Below are 17,598 nucleotides of genomic sequence, written 5' to 3' on the forward strand. Positions count from 1 at the left end.
GCACAATCCCAAGATCCCAGTGGTCTGTAGCACAGACCCTGGTACTGCCAAACTGCCCTTCCTGGGGTTTCACTGCAGCTCCTGCTGCTGCCAACCCCTCAGACAGGCATCTGCCCTCCTGGGGTCCAGCCAGGCCTGGCCCAGGATGGCAGAACAAAGAACTTCCTCTGAGAGAGGGTGTGACACCCTCTCCCTTTGGAAAATGGTGTGAAGGCAGGGGAGGAGTAGCCTCCCCCAGCCTCTGGAAATGCTTTCTTGGGCACAGATGTGCCCAATTCTGCATAAGCCAGTCTACACCGGTTCAGGGACCCCTTAGCCCCTGCTCTGGCGTGAAACTGGACAAAGGAAAGGGGAGTGACCACTCCCCTGACCTGCACCTCCCCTGGGAGGTGTCCAGAGCTCCTCCAGTGTGCTCCAGACCTCTGCCATCTTGGAAACAGAGGTGCTGCTGGCACACTGGACTGCTCTGAGTGGCCAGTGCCACCAGGTGACGTCAGAGACTCCTGCTGATAGGCTCCTTCAGGTGTTAGTAGCCTATCCTCTCTCCTAGGTAGCCAAACCCTCTTTTCTGGCTATTTAGGGTCTCTGTCTCTGGGGAAACTTTAGATAACGAATGCAAGAGCTCATCCGAGTTCCTCTGCATCTCTCTCTTCACCTTCTGATAAGGAAACGACTGCTGACCGCGCTGGAAGCCTGCAAACCTGCAACATAGTAGCAAAGACGACTACTGCAACTCTGTAACGCTGATCCTGCCGCCTTCTCGACTGTTTTCCTGCTTGTGCATGCTGTGGGGGTAGTCTGCCTCCTCTCTGCACCAGAAGCTCCGAAGAAATCTCCCGTGGGTCGACGGAATCTTCCCCCTGCAACCGCAGGCACCAAAAAGCTGCATTACCGGTCCCTTGGGTCTCCTCTCAGCACGACGAGCGAGGTCCCTCGAATCCAGCGACTCTGTCCAAGTGACCCCCACAGTCCAGTGACTCTTCAGCCCAAGTTTGGTGGAGGTAAGTCCTTGCTTCACCTCGCTGGGCTGTATTGCTGGGAACCGCGACTTTGCAGCTACTCCGGCCCCTGTGCACTTTCGGCGGAAATCCTTTGTGCACAGCCAAGCCTGGGTCCACGGCACTCTAACCTGCATTGCACGACTTTCTAAGTTGGTCTCCGGCGACGTGGGACTCCTTTGTGCAACTTCGGCGAACACCGTTTCACGCATCGTCGTAGTGCCAATTTCTGGCACTTCTCCGGGTGCTACCTGCTTCAGTGAGGGCTCTTTGTCTTGCTCGCCGTCCCCTCTCTCTTCAGTTCCAATTTGCTACCTCCTAGTCCCTCCTGAGCCCCAGCAGCGTCCAAAAACGCCAAACGCACGATTTGCGTGTAGCAAGGCTTGTTGGCGTCCTTTCGGCGGGAAAGCACTTCTGCACGACTCTCCAAGGCGAGAGGGATCCGTCCACCAAAGGGGAAGTCTCTAGCCCTTTTCGTTCCTGCAGAAACCTCAGCTTCTTCTGTCCAGTAGAAGCTTCTTTGCACCCGCAGCTGGCATTTCCTGGGCATCTGCCCATCTCCGACTTGCTTGTGACTTTTGGACTTGGTCCCCTTGTTCCACAGGTACCCTAGATTGGAAATCCACAGTTGTTGCATTGCTGGTTTGTGTCTTTCCTGCATTATTCCTCTAACACGACTACTTTGTCCTTAGGGGAACTTTAGTGCACTTTGCACTCACTTTTCAGGGTCTTGGGGAGGGTTATTTTTCTAACTCTCACTATTTTCTAATAGTCCCAGCGACCCTCTACAAGGTCACATAGGTTTGGGGTCCATTCGTGGTTCGCATTCCACTTTTGGAGTATATGGTTTGTGTTGCCCCTATCCCTATGTTTCCCCATTGCATCCTATTGTAACTATACATTGTTTGCACTGTTTTCTAAGACTATACTGCATATTTTTGCTATTGTGTATATATATCTTGTGTATATTTCCTATCCTCTCACTGAGGGTACACTCTAAGATACTTTGGCATATTGTCATAAAAATAAAGTACCTTTATTTTTAGTATAACTGTGTATTGTGTTTTCTTATGATATTGTGCATATGACACTAAGTGGTACTGTAGTAGCTTCACACGTCTCCTAGTTCAGCCTAAGCTGCTCTGCTAAGCTACCATTATCTATCAGCCTAAGCTGCTAGACACCCTATTGTGAGAAGGTAGCCTCTTTCTAGCCTTGTTACCCCCACTTTTGGCCTGTTTGTGAGTGTATGTCAGGGTGTTTGTCACTGTTTTCACTGTCTCACTGGGATCCTGATAGCCAGGCCTCAGTGCTCATAGTGAAAACACCATGTTTTCAGTATGGTTGTTATGTGTCACTGGGATCCTGCTGGTCAGGACCCCAGTGCTCATAGGTTTGTGGCCTATATGTATGTGTCACTGGGACCCTGTCACACAGGGCCCCAGTGCTCATAGGTGTGCATGTGTATGTTCCCTGTGTGGTGCCTAACTGTCTCACTGAGGCTCTGCTAACCAGAACCTCAGTGGTTATGCTCTCTCATTTCTTTCCAAATTGTCACTGACAGGCTAGTGACCATTTTTACCAATTTACATTGGCTTACTGGAACACCCTTATAATTCCCTAGTATATGGTACTGAGGTACCCAGGGTATTGGGGTTCCAGGAGATCCCTATGGGCTGCAGCATTTCTTTTGCCACCCATAGGGAGCTCTGACAATTCTTACACAGGCCTGCCACTGCAGCCTGAGTGAAATAACGTCCACGTTATTTCACAGCCATTTTACACTGCACTTAAGTAACTTATAAGTCACCTATATGTCTAACCTGGTAAAGGTTAGGTGCAAAGTTACTTAGTGTGAGGGCACCCTGGCACTAGCCAAGGTGCCCCCACATTGTTCAGAGCCAATTCACTGAACTTTGTGAGTGCGGGGACACCATTACACGCGTGCACTACATATAGGTCACTACCTATATGTAGCTTCACTATGGTAACTCCGAATATGGCCATGTAACATGTCTATGATCATGGAATTGCCCCCTCTATGCCATCCTGGCATTGTTGGTACAATTCCATGATCCCAGTGGTCTGTAGCACAGACCCTGGTACTGCCAGACTGCCCTTCCTGGGGTTTCTCTGCAGCTGCTGCTGCTGCCAACCCCTCAGACAGGCAGCTGCCCTCCTGGGGTCCAGCCAGGCCTGGCCCAGGATGGCAGAACAAAGAACTTCCTCTGAGAGAGGGTGTGACACCCTCTCCCTTTGGAAAATGGTGTGAAGGCAGGGGAGGAGTAGCCTCCCCCAGCCTCTGGAAATGCTTTGTTGGGCACAGGTGTGCCCAATTCTGCATAAGCCAGTCTACACCGGTTCAGGGACCCCTTAGCCCCTGCTCTGGCGCGAAACTGGACAAAGGAAAGGGGAGTGACCACTCCCCTGACCTGCACCTCCCCTGGGAGGTGTCCAGAGCTCCTCCAGTGTGCTCCAGACCTCTGCCATCTTGGAAACAGAGGTGCTGCTGGCACACTGGACTGCTCTGAGTGGCCAGTGCCACCAGGTGACGTCAGAGACTCCTTGTGATAGGCTCCTTCAGGTGTTAGTAGCCTTTCCTCTCTCCTAGGTAGCCAAACCCTCTTTTCTGGCTATTTAGGGTCTCTGTCTCTGGGGAAACTTTAGATAACGAATGCATGAGCTCAGCCGAGTTCCTCTGCATCTCCCTCTTCACCTTCTGATAAGGAATCGACCGCTGACCGCGCTGGAAGCCTGCAAACCTGCAACATAGTAGCAAAGACGACTACTGCGACTCTGTAACGCTGATCCTGCCGCCTTCTCGACTGTTTTCCTGCTTGTGCATGCTGTGGGGGTAGTCTGCCTCCTCTCTGCACCAGAAGCTCCGAAGAAATCTCCCGTGGGTCGACGGAATCTTCCCCCTGCAACCGCAGGCACCAAAAAGCTGCATCTCCGGTCCCTTGGGTCTCCTCTCAGCACGACGAGCGAGGTCCCTCGAATCCAGCGACACCGTCCAAGTGACCCCCACAGTCCAGTGACTCTTCAGCCCAAGTTTGGTGGAGGTAAGTCCTTGCCTCACCTCGCTGGGCTGCATTGCTGGGAACCGCGACTTTGCAAGCTTCTCCGGCCCCTGTGCACTTCCGGCGGAAATCCTGTGTGCACAGCCAAGCCTGGGTCCACGGCACTCTAACCTGCATTGCACGACTTTCTAAGTTGGTCTCCGGCGACGTGGGACTCCTTTGTGCAACTTCGGCGAGCACCGTTTCACGCATCCTCGTAGTGCCTGTTTCTGGCACTTCTCCGGGTGCTACCTGCTTCAGTGAGGGCTCTTTGTCTTGCTCGACGTCCCCTCTCTCTGCAGGTCCAATTTGAGACCTTCTGGTCCCTCCTGGGCCCCAGCAGCGTCCAAAAACGCCAAACGCACGATTTGCGTGTAGCAAGGCTTGTTGGCGTCCATCCGGCGGGAAAACACTTCTGCACGACTCTCCAAGGCGTGGGGGATCCATCCTCCAAAGGGGAAGTCTCTAGCCCTTGTCGTTCCTGCAGTATTCACAGTTCTTCAGCCTAGAAAGAGCTTCTTTGCACCAACCGCTGGCATTTCTTGGGCATCTGCCCATCTCCGAGCTGCTTGTGACTTTTGGACTTGGTCCCCTTGTTCCACAGGTACCTTCAGACAGGAATCCATCGTTGTTGCATTGCTGATTTGTGTTTTCCTTGCATTCTCCCTCTAACACGACTATTTTGTCCTTAGGGGAACTTTGGTGCACTTTGCACTCACTTTTCAGGGTCTTGGGGAGGGTTATTTTGCTAACTCTCACTATTTTCTAATAGTCCCAGCGACCCTCTACAAGGTCACATAGGTTTGGGGTCCATTCGTGGTTCGCATTCCACTTCTGGAGTATATGGTTTGTGTTGCCCCTATCCCTATGTTTCCCCATTGCATCCTATTGTAACTATACATTGTTTGCACTGTTTTCTAAGACTATACTGCATATTTTTGCTATTGTGTATATATATCTTGTGTATATTTCCTATCCTCTCACTGAGGGTACACTCTAAGATACTTTGGCATATTGTCATAAAAATAAAGTACCTTTATTTTTAGTATAACTGTGTATTGTGTTTTCTTATGATATTGTGCATATGACACTAGGTGGTACTGTAGTAGCTTCACACGTCTCCTAGTTCAGCCTGAGCTGCTTTGCTAAGCTACCATTATCTATCAGCCTAAGCTGCTAGACACCCTATACACTAATAAGGGATAACTGGGCCTGGTGCAAGGTGCAAGTACCCCTTGGTACTCACTACAAGCCAGTCCAGCCTCCTACATTGGTTGTGCAGTGGTGGGATAAGTGCTTGAGACTACTTACCACTCTTGTCATTGTACTTTTCATAAGAGAAAAATATACAAAACAAGGTCAGTGTATATACACATAGCCAAAAAGTTTTGCATTTCCTCTTTTCACTCTTTTCTAAGTGCTGAAAAGTACTACTAAACTTTCAAAAAGTTCTTAAAAGTTTAAAAAGTTTTTTTCTGTCTTTCCAAAAAGTTCTGAAAACTTTTTTCTCTTTGTCTATCACTTTAACTCTCTCTAAAAATGTCTGGCACAGGCCAAAATGTTGAACTGTCCAAACTTGCATATGATCACCTTAGCTGGAAAGGAGCAAGGAGTCTCTGCATAGAGAGAGGTTTGAGTGTAGGGAAGAATCCTTCCTTAGAACTGTTAATTAATATGCTTAGAGTACAGGATAAGGCCATAAGTGCCCAATCTGTAGAAAAAGTAGCTAATGGTTCTCAATCTGATCCAGGGACTCCCCCAGGAAAAGGTTCAGGAAAGAAACTTCTCAGCCTGCCCATTACTAGACAGTCTAGCATAGTTGGTACAGAGGTTGAATCACACCATACTGATGATGTGATCTCACATTATGCTGGTAGCCAAGCTGTTAGGGTGCCCTCTGTAAGGGACAGGTCTCCTTCTGTTCATTCCCATCATACCTCTGTATCTAGAAATGTCCCTCCCACCCACCCTGATGACAGATTGTTAGAAAGGGAGCTCAATAGATTGAGAGTGGAACAAACCAGACTGAAGCTCAAGAAGCAACAGCTGGATTTGGATAGACAGTCTTTAGAAATAGAGAGGGAAAGACAGAAGTTGGGTTTAGATACGCATGGTGGCAGCAGCAGTATTCCCCATAGTCATCCTGCAAAAGAGCATGATTCCAGGAATCTGCACAAGATAGTTCCCCCTTATAAGGAGGGGGATGACATTAACAAGTGGTTTGCTGCACTTGAGAGGGCCTGTGCTGTACAGGATGTCCCTCAAAGGCAGTGGGCTGCTATCCTATGGCTATCATTTAGTGGAAAAGGTAGGGATAGGCTCCTTACTGTGGAAGAAAATGATGCCAATAATTTTACAGTTCTTAAGAATGCACTCCTGGATGGTTATGGCTTAACCACTGAACAGTACAGGATGAAGTTCAGAGAGACCAAAAAGGAGTCTTCACAAGACTGGGTTGATTTCATTGACCATTCAGTGAAGGCCTTGGAGGGGTGGTTACATGGCAGTAAAGTTACTGATTATGAAAGCCCGTATAACACAATCCTGAGAGAGCATATACTTAATAATTGTGTGTCTGATTTGTTGCACCAGTACCTGGTAGACTCTGATCTGACCTCTCCCCAAGAATTGGGAAAGAAGGCAGACAAATGGGTCAGAACAAGGGTGAACAGAAAAGTTCATACAGGGGGTGACAAAGATGGCAATAAGAAGAAAGATGGTGAAAAATCTCAAGATAAGCATGGGGATAAGGGTAAAACCAAAGATCCCACTTCAAATCTTAAACACTCTTCAGAGGGTGGGGATAAAACAAATTCTTCCTCTTCTTCCCAACCTGCACACATTAAAAAGCCTTGGTGCTTTGTGTGTAAAAACAGAGGCCATAGGCCAGGGGATAAGTCCTGTCCAGGTAAACCCCCTGAGCCTACCACCACTAATACATCAAGCTCTAGTGCCCCTAGCAGTAGTGGTACTAGTGGTGGGACTGCTGGCAACAGTCAAGCAAAGGGTGTAGTTGGGTTCACTTATGGGTCCATAGTGGAAACTGATGTAATCAGTCCCAAGACAGTTTCTGTCACACCTAGTGGCATTGGCCTTGCCACACTGGCTGCTTGTCCCCTTACAATGGATAAGTACAGGCAGACAGTTTCAATAAATGGTGTTGAGGCCTTGGCCTACAGGGACACAGGTGCCAGTTTCACTTTGGTGACTGAAAACCTAGTGCCTCCTGAACAACACATCATTGGACAACAGTATAAGATTATTGATGTCCATAACTCCACTAAGTTTCTTCCCTTAGCTATAATTCAGTTTAGTTGGGGTGGAGTTACTGGCCCTAAGCAGGTGGTGGTATCACCTAGCTTACCTGTAGACTGTCTCTTAGGTAATGACCTAGAGGCCTCAGGTTGGGCTGATGTAGAGTTTTATGCCCATGCAGCCATGCTGGGCATCCCTGAGGAATTGTTCCCTCTCATTTCAAGTGAAATGAAAAAGCAAAGGAGAGAAGGCCTGAAAACTCAGGATCCCTCTCCATCAACAGGTAAAAAGGGTATCACAGTATCCCCTAACCACCCTACCATTCAGGATACTATTCCTGTGGTGGGAGAAACCTCTCCTGGGGTGGCACCTGTTCTAAGGGAATCATCAGCTGGCAAAGCTGGACTCCCTGAGGTGGAAGTACCTCTCTGTGGGATAACTAACATTGGTGAGAAAAACAGCACCATTTTAGTTAACATGGAGCATCCCTCCAACCCTTCCAGAGAAACTTTAGTGCAGAAACCCTGCACTACCTCACAACACTTAGGACAGCATCCCTGCCCTAGTGTGGAGCTCATAGGACAGCATCCCTGCCCTGCTCCAACTCAAGAGAAACAGCATCCCTGTTCTCTCTTCCAGCCAGATGGACAAAGTTTTTGCCCAGCTATGGCTTTTCTGAGACAGCATCCCTGTCTGGCATTTCCATCACTACAAATAGGTTCAGTGGACAATTCCCACTGCTCTAAACTAAAACTTACTGATAGAAACTCTGAAAATACATCTTCACATTGTTGCTTAGCTAAAAAACTTCAAACAGGGTGGTTTACATCCCCACAGGGAAGTAACCATATAGTGGATGATAAAGGGAGTAACCAGTCTATTGCAGAGCTACTCTCTACTTATCACCACTTAGACAATAAAGTCTCAACTGGCCAAGGTTAGCCTTATTGTCCTTCGTTTGGGGGGGGGGGGTTGTGTGAGAAGGTAGCCTCTTTCTAGCCTTGTTACCCCCACTTTTGGCCTGTTTGTGAGTGTATGTCAGGGTGTTTGTCACTGTTTTCACTGTCTCACTGGGATCCTGATAGCCAGGCCTCAGTGCTCATAGTGAAAACACCATGTTTTCAGTATGGTTGTTATGTGTCACTGGGATCCTGCTGGTCAGGACCCCAGTGCTCATAGGTTTGTGGCCTATATGTATGTGTCACTGGGACCCTGTCACACAGGGCCCCAGTGCTCATAGGTGTGCATGTGTATGTTCCCTGTGTGGTGCCTAACTGTCTCACTGAGGCTCTGCTAACCAGAACCTCAGTGGTTATGCTCTCTCATTTCTTTCCAAATTGTCACTGACAGGCTAGTGACCATTTTTACCAATTTACATTGGCTTACTGGAACACCCTTATAATTCCCTAGTATATGGTACTGAGGTACCCAGGGTATTGGGGTTCCAGGAGATCCCTATGGGCTGCAGCATTTCTTTTGCCACCCATAGGGAGCTCTGACAATTCTTACACAGGCCTGCCACTGCAGCCTGAGTGAAATAACGTCCACGTTATTTCACAGCCATTTTACACTGCACTTAAGTAACTTATAAGTCACCTATATGTCTAACCTTTACCTGGTAAAGGTTAGGTGCAAAGTTACTTAGTGTGAGGGCACCCTGGCACTAGCCAAGGTGCCCCCACATTGTTCAGAGCCAATTCACTGAACTTTGTGAGTGCGGGGACACCATTACACGCGTGCACTACATATAGGTCACTACCTATATGTAGCTTCACCATGGTAACTCCGAATATGGCCATGTAACATGTCTATGATCATGGAATTGCCCCCTCTATGCCATCCTGGCATTGTTGGTACAATTCCATGATCCCAGTGGTCTGTAGCACAGACCCTGGTACTGCCAGACTGCCCTTCCTGGGGTTTCTCTGCAGCTGCTGCTGCTGCCAACCCCTCAGACAGGCAGCTGCCCTCCTGGGGTCCAGCCAGGCCTGGCCCAGGATGGCAGAACAAAGAACTTCCTCTGAGAGAGGGTGTGACACCCTCTCCCTTTGGAAAATGGTGTGAAGGCAGGGGAGGAGTAGCCTCCCCCAGCCTCTGGAAATGCTTTGTTGGGCACAGGTGTGCCCAATTCTGCATAAGCCAGTCTACACCGGTTCAGGGACCCCTTAGCCCCTGCTCTGGCGCGAAACTGGACAAAGGAAAGGGGAGTGACCACTCCCCTGACCTGCACCTCCCCTGGGAGGTGTCCAGAGCTCCTCCAGTGTGCTCCAGACCTCTGCCATCTTGGAAACAGAGGTGCTGCTGGCACACTGGACTGCTCTGAGTGGCCAGTGCCACCAGGTGACGTCAGAGACTCCTTGTGATAGGCTCCTTCAGGTGTTAGTAGCCTTTCCTCTCTCCTAGGTAGCCAAACCCTCTTTTCTGGCTATTTAGGGTCTCTGTCTCTGGGGAAACTTTAGATAACGAATGCATGAGCTCAGCCGAGTTCCTCTGCATCTCCCTCTTCACCTTCTGATAAGGAATCGACCGCTGACCGCGCTGGAAGCCTGCAAACCTGCAACATAGTAGCAAAGACGACTACTGCGACTCTGTAACGCTGATCCTGCCGCCTTCTCGACTGTTTTCCTGCTTGTGCATGCTGTGGGGGTAGTCTGCCTCCTCTCTGCACCAGAAGCTCCGAAGAAATCTCCCGTGGGTCGACGGAATCTTCCCCCTGCAACCGCAGGCACCAAAAAGCTGCATCTCCGGTCCCTTGGGTCTCCTCTCAGCACGACGAGCGAGGTCCCTCGAATCCAGCGACACCGTCCAAGTGACCCCCACAGTCCAGTGACTCTTCAGCCCAAGTTTGGTGGAGGTAAGTCCTTGCCTCACCTCGCTGGGCTGCATTGCTGGGAACCGCGACTTTGCAAGCTTCTCCGGCCCCTGTGCACTTCCGGCGGAAATCCTGTGTGCACAGCCAAGCCTGGGTCCACGGCACTCTAACCTGCATTGCACGACTTTCTAAGTTGGTCTCCGGCGACGTGGGACTCCTTTGTGCAACTTCGGCGAGCACCGTTTCACGCATCCTCGTAGTGCCTGTTTCTGGCACTTCTCCGGGTGCTACCTGCTTCAGTGAGGGCTCTTTGTCTTGCTCGACGTCCCCTCTCTCTGCAGGTCCAATTTGCGACCTTCTGGTCCCTCCTGGGCCCCAGCAGCGTCCAAAAACGCCAAACGCACGATTTGCGTGTAGCAAGGCTTGTTGGCGTCCATCCGGCGGGAAAACACTTCTGCACAACTCTCCAAGGCGTGGGGGATCCATCCTCCAAAGGGGAAGTCTCTAGCCCTTGTCGTTCCTGCAGTATTCACAGTTCTTCAGCCTAGAAAGAGCTTCTTTGCACCAACCGCTGGCATTTCTTGGGCATCTGCCCATCTCCGAGCTGCTTGTGACTTTTGGACTTGGTCCCCTTGTTCCACAGGTACCTTCAGACAGGAATCCATCGTTGTTGCATTGCTGATTTGTGTTTTCCTTGCATTCTCCCTCTAACACGACTATTTTGTCCTTAGGGGAACTTTGGTGCACTTTGCACTCACTTTTCAGGGTCTTGGGGAGGGTTATTTTGCTAACTCTCACTATTTTCTAATAGTCCCAGCGACCCTCTACAAGGTCACATAGGTTTGGGGTCCATTCGTGGTTCGCATTCCACTTCTGGAGTATATGGTTTGTGTTGCCCCTATCCCTATGTTTCCCCATTGCATCCTATTGTAACTATACATTGTTTGCACTGTTTTCTAAGACTATACTGCATATTTTTGCTATTGTGTATATATATCTTGTGTATATTTCCTATCCTCTCACTGAGGGTACACTCTAAGATACTTTGGCATATTGTCATAAAAATAAAGTACCTTTATTTTTAGTATAACTGTGTATTGTGTTTTCTTATGATATTGTGCATATGACACTAAGTGGTACTGTAGTAGCTTCACACGTCTCCTAGTTCAGCCTAAGCTGCTCTGCTAAGCTACCATTATCTATCAGCCTAAGCTGCTAGACACCCTATACACTAATAAGGGATACCTGGGCCTGGTGCAAGGTGTAAGTACCCCTTGGTACTCACTACAAGCCAGTCCAGCCTCCTACACCTATACACTAATAAGGGATAACTGGGCCTGGTGCAAGGTGCAAGTACCCCTTGGTAATCACTACAAGCCAGTCCAGCCTCCTACATTGGTTGTGCAGTGGTGGGATAAGTGCTTGAGACTGCTTACCACTCTTGTCATTGTACTTTTCATAAGAGAAAAATATACAAAACAAGGTCAGTGTATATACACATAGCTAAAAAGTTTTGCATTTCCTCTTTTCACTCTTTTCTAAGTGCTGAAAAGTACTCCTAAACTTTCAAAAAGTTCTTAAAAGTTTAAAAAGTTTTTTTCTGTCTTTCCAAAAAGTTCTGAAAACTTGTTTCTCTTTTTCTATCACTTTAACTCTGTCTAAAAAATGTCTGGCACAGGCCAAAGTGTTGATCTGTCCAAACTTGCATATGACAACCTTAGCTGGAAAAGAGCAAGGAGTCTCTGTATAGAGAGAGGTTTGAGTGTAGGGAAGAATCCTTCCTTGGAACTGTTACTTAACATGCTTAGAGAACAGGATAAGGCCATAGGTGCCTCATCTGTTGAAAAAGTACCTAATAGTTCTCAATCTGATTCAGGGACTCCCCCAGGAAAAGATTCAGGAAAGAAACTTCCTAGCCTGCCCATTACTAGACAATCTAGCATAGATGGTAATGATGATGAGCCACACCATATAAATAGTGTTGTCTCACATCATAGCAAAAGCATTTATTCTCACCATACTGGTAGTAATGTTTCTGTTAACCAAGCTGTTAGGGTGGCTTCTGTAAGGGACAGGTCTCCTTCTGTTCATTCCCACCATAGCTCTGTTTCTAGGAATGTCCCTCCCACCAACCCTGATGACAGAATGTTAGAGACGGAACTCAATAAGTTGAGGGTGGAACAAACCAGACTGAAGCTTAAAAAGCAACAGCTGGATTTGGATAGACAGTCTTTTGAACTAGAGAAGGAAAGACAGAAGTTGGGTTTAGATACCCAGGGTGGCAGCAGCAGTATTCCCCATAGTCATCCTGCAAAAGAGCATGATTCCAGGAATCTGCACAAGATAGTTCCCCCTTATAAGGAGGGGGATGACATTAACAAGTGGTTTGCTGCACTTGAGAGGGCCTGTGTTGTACAGGATGTCCCTCAAAGGCAGTGGGCTGCTATCCTATGGCTATCATTTAGTGGAAAAGGTAGGGATAGGCTCCTTACTGTGAAAGAAAATGATGCTAATAATTTCCAAGTTCTTAAGAATGCACTCCTGGATGGTTATGGCTTAACCACTGAACAGTACAGGATAAAGTTCAGAGAGACCAAAAAGGAGTCTTCACAAGACTGGGTTGATTTCATTGACCATTCAGTGAAGGCCTTGGAGGGGTGGTTACATGGCAGTAAAGTTACTGATTATGACAGCCTGTATAACTTAATCCTGAGAGAGCATATTCTTAATAATTGTGTGTCTGATTTGTTGCACCAGTACTTGGTGGACTCTGATCTGACCTCTCCCCAAGAATTGGGAAAGAAGGCAGACAAATGGGTCAGAACAAGAGTGAACAGAAAAGTTCATACAGGGGGTGACAAAGATGGCAACAAAAAGAAGGATGGTAAGTCTTCAGACAAGGGTGGGGACAAATCTAAAAATGAGTCTTCATCAGGCCCACAAAAACACTCTGGTGGGGGTGGTGGGTCCAAATCCTCCTTTAATCAGAACAAGGAAAAGAAACCATGGTGCTATTTATGTAAAATAAAAGGCCATTGGACAACAGATCCCAGTTGTCCAAAGAAAGGCGCCACAGCACCTACCACTACAACCCCTACTGCTACACCTAGTGTCCCTACTAATAGCAGTGGTGGTGGGAGCAAACCTACTAATAGCCAATCCAAGGGAGTAGCTGGGCTCACTATTGGTAACTTAGTTGGGGTTGGTCTGATTAGGGAGACCACAGAGGCTACTTTAGTCTCTGGAGGGGCTATTGATTTAGCCACTTTGGTTGCTTGCCCCCATAACTTGGAGAAGTACAAGCAACTAACCCTAATAAATGGTGTTGAGGTCCAGGCCTACAGGGACACAGGTGCCAGTGTCACAATGGTGATTGAGAAACTGGTGCACCCTGAACAACACATACTTGGACACCTGTACCAAGTAACCGATGCTCACAACATAACACAAAGCCACCCCATGGCTGTTGTAAATCTCAACTTGGGGGGGGGGTAACTGGTCCTAAGAAAGTTGTGGTAGCTTCCGATTTACCTGTAGACTGTCTATTAGGGAATGATTTGGAGACATCAGCTTGGTCAGATGTGGAGTTGGAGGCCCATGCAGCAATGCTGGGCATCCCAGGGCATATTTTTGCTTTGACAAGGGCCCAGGCCAAAAAGCAAAAAGGACAGGGAAGCTTGGATCCTGGAACAATGGACCAAGTGCTCCCTAAAGCTAGGGCTAGTAGAAGCAAACCACTTCCTACTATCCCTCCCTCTACAGTGGATTCTACTTCTGAGGAAGAAGAATTCCCTCCCTGTGCAGAACCTACACCAGAGGAGCTGGAAGCAGACACTGCTGAGCTTTTGGGTGAAGGGGGGCCTGCCAGAGAGGAGCTGAGTGTGGCACAGCAAACCTGTCCCACATTAGAGGGTCTCAGACAGTAAGCTGTCAAACAGGCTAATGGGGATGTCAGTGACTCTCACAGAGTTTACTGGGAGGACAACCTCTTGTACACTGAGCATAGGGATCCTAAACCTGGAGCTGCCAGGAGATTAGTGATTCCTCAGGAGTACAGAAAGTTCCTCCTAACACTGGCACATGACATTCCCCTAGCTGGGCACCTGGGTCAAATGAAAACTTGGGACAGATTGGTTCCATTGTTTCATTGGCCTAGGATGTCTGAGGACACAAAGGAATTTTGTAAGTCCTGTGAAACCTGTCAAGCCAGTGGCAAGACAGGTGGCACCCCAAAGGCACCCCTTATCCCACTGCCTGTGGTTGGGGTTCCCTTTGAAAGGGTAGGGGTTGACATAGTTGGCCCCCTTGACCCTCCTACTGCTTCAGGCAATAGGTTTATCTTGGTGGTAGTGGACCATGCCACAAGATATCCTGAAGCTATTCCTTTAAGGACCACTACAGCACCTGCAGTGGCAAAAGCCCTCCTGGGAATATTTTCCAGGGTGGGCTTCCCAAAGGAAGTGGTATCAGACAGGGGAAGCAATTTCATGTCTGCATACTTAAAGGCCATGTGGAAGGAGTGTGGTGTAACGTACAAGTTCACAACACCCTATCATCCACAAACAAATGGACTGGTGGAGAGATTTAATAAAACTCTCAAAGGCATGATTATGGGTCTCCCTGAAAAACTCCGCAGGAGATGGGATATCCTTCTACCATGCCTCCTTTTTGCCTACAGGGAGGTACCCCAGAAAGGAGTGGGCTTCAGCCCCTTTGAACTTCTTTTTGGACACCCTGTTAGGGGTCCACTCACACTTGTAAAGGAGGGTTGGGAACAACCTTTAAAAGCTCCTAAGCAGGATATTGTGGACTATGTACTTGGCCTCAGATCAAGGATGGCTGAGTACATGAAAAAGGCCAGTAAAAACCTTCAGGCCAGCCAAGAGCTCCAGAAGCAATGGCATGATCAGAAGGCTGTTTTGGTTCAGTACCAACCAGGGCAGAAAGTGTGGGTCTTGGAGCCTGTGGCCCCAAGAGCACTCCAAGACAAATGGAGTGGACCCCACACAATTGTTGAAAAGAAGGGTGAAGTCACCTACTTAGTTGACTTAGGCACTGCCAGGAGTCCCCTTAGGGTGCTCCATGTCAACCGCCTGAAACCCTACTATGACAGGGCTGATCTCACCCTGCTCATGGCAACTGATGAGGGACAGGAAGAAGACAGTGATCCTCTACCTGATCTCTTCTCTTCCACAGAACAAGATGCTCTTGTGGAAGGTGTAGTTTTGGCTGATTGTCTTACTGCTGAGCAGAAAGATAATTGCATAAATCTCCTAGATCAATTCTCTGAACTCTTCTCTAATGTGCCAGGTACCACTTCTTGGTGTGAGCACACTATAGATACTGGAGACAGTTTACCTGTCAAAATTAAGATCTATAGGCAGCCTGACCATGTCAGGGACTGCATAAAGCAAGAAGTTCAGAAAATGTTGGAACTAGGAGTGGTTGAGCACTCTGACAGTCCATGGGCTTCTCCTGTGGTACTGGTACCAAAACCCAATTCTAAAGATGGAAAGAAGGAAATGCGGTTTTGTGTAGACTATAGAGGTCTCAACTTGGTAACCAAAACTGATGCTCACCCTATACCCAGGGCAGATGAGCTCATAGATACACTGGCATCTGCCAAGTATCTAAGCACTTTTGATTTGACTGCAGGGTATTGGCAGATCAAATTGTCAGAAGATGCTAAACCTAAGACTGCATTTTCAACCATTGGAGGACATTACCAGTTTACTGTAATGCCTTTTGGTTTGAAAAATGCACCTGCCACTTTTCAGAGGTTGGTGAACACAGTCCTGCAAGGGCTGGAAGCTTTCAGTGCAGCATATTTGGACGATATAGCTGTCTTTAGCTCCAGCTGGGATGATCACCTGGTCCACCTATGGAACGTTTTGGAGGCCCTGCAAAAGGCAGGCCTCACTATCAAGGCTTCAAAGTGCCAGATAGGACAGGGTAAGGTGGTTTATCTGGGACACCTTGTTGGTGGGGAACAGATTGCACCACTGCAGGGGAAAATCCAAACTATTATTGATTGGGTTTCCCCTACCACTCAGACTCAGGTGAGAGCCTTCTTAGGCCTCACTGGGTATTACAGGAGGTTCATTAAGAACTATGGCTCCATTGCAGCCCCTCTTAATGACCTCACATCCAAGAAAATGCCTAAAAAGGTATTATGGACAGCAAACTGTCAGAAAGCTTTTGAGGAGCTGAAGCAGGCCATGTGCTCTGCACCTGTCCTGAAAAGCCCTTGTTACTCTAAAAAATTCTATGTCCAAACTGATGCATCTGAATTAGGAGTAGGGGCAGTCCTATCACAACTTAATTCTGAGGGCCAGGATCAACCAGTTGCTTTTATTAGTAGAAGGTTGACCCCTAGAGAAAAGCGTTGGTCTGCCATTGAGAGGGAGGCCTTTGCTGTGGTCTGGGCTCTGAAGAAGTTGAGGCCATACCTGTTTGGCACTCACTTCATTGTTCAGACAGACCACAAACCTCTACTTTGGCTAAAACAAATGAAAGGTGAAAATCCAAAATTGTTGAGGTGGTCCATATCCCTACAGGGAATGGACTATACAGTGGAACATAGACCTGGGAGTAGCCACTCCAATGCAGATGGACTCTCCAGATATTTCCACTTAGACAATGAAGACTCATCAGGTCATGGCTAGTCTTATTGTCCTTCGTTTGGCGGGGGGTTGTGTAGGAAAGTACCATCTTGCCTGGCATGTTACCCCCCCTTTTCACTGTATATATGTTGTTTTAGTGTATGTGTCACTGGGACCCTGGTAACCCAGGGCACCAGTGCTCATAAGTGTGCCTGAATGTGTTACCTGTGTAGTGACTAACTGTCTCACTGAGGCTCTGCTAATCAGAACCTCAGTGGTTATGCTCTCTCATTTCTTTCCAAATTGTCACTAACAGGCTAGTGACCATTGTTACCAATTTACATTGGCTTACTGGAACACCCTTATAATTCCCTAGTATATGGTACTGAGGTACCCAGGGTATTGGGGTTCCAGGAGATCCCTATGGGCTGCAGCATTTCTTTGGCCACCCATAGGGAGCTCTGACAATTCTTACACAGGCCTGCCACTGCAGCCTGAGTGAAATAACGTCCACGTTATTTCACAGCCATTTTACACTGCACTTAAGTAACTTATAAGTCACCTATATGTCTAACCTTTACCTGGTAAAGGTTAGGTGCAAAGTTACTTAGTGTGAGGGCACCCTGGCACTAGCCAAGGTGCCCCCACATTGTACAGAGCCAATTCCCTGAACTTTGTGAGTGCGGGGACACCATTACACGCGTGCACTACATATAGGTCACTACCTATATGTAGCTTCACAATGGTAACTCCGAATATGGCCATGTAACATGTCTATGATCATGGAATTGCCCCCTCTATGCCATCCTGGCATAGTTGGCACAATCCCAAGATCCCAGTGGTCTGTAGCACAGACCCTGGTACTGCCAAAC

This window comes from Pleurodeles waltl, chromosome 10, assembly GCF_031143425.1.
Source record: "Pleurodeles waltl isolate 20211129_DDA chromosome 10, aPleWal1.hap1.20221129, whole genome shotgun sequence".
Classification (NCBI taxonomy): Eukaryota; Metazoa; Chordata; class Amphibia; order Caudata; family Salamandridae; genus Pleurodeles; species Pleurodeles waltl.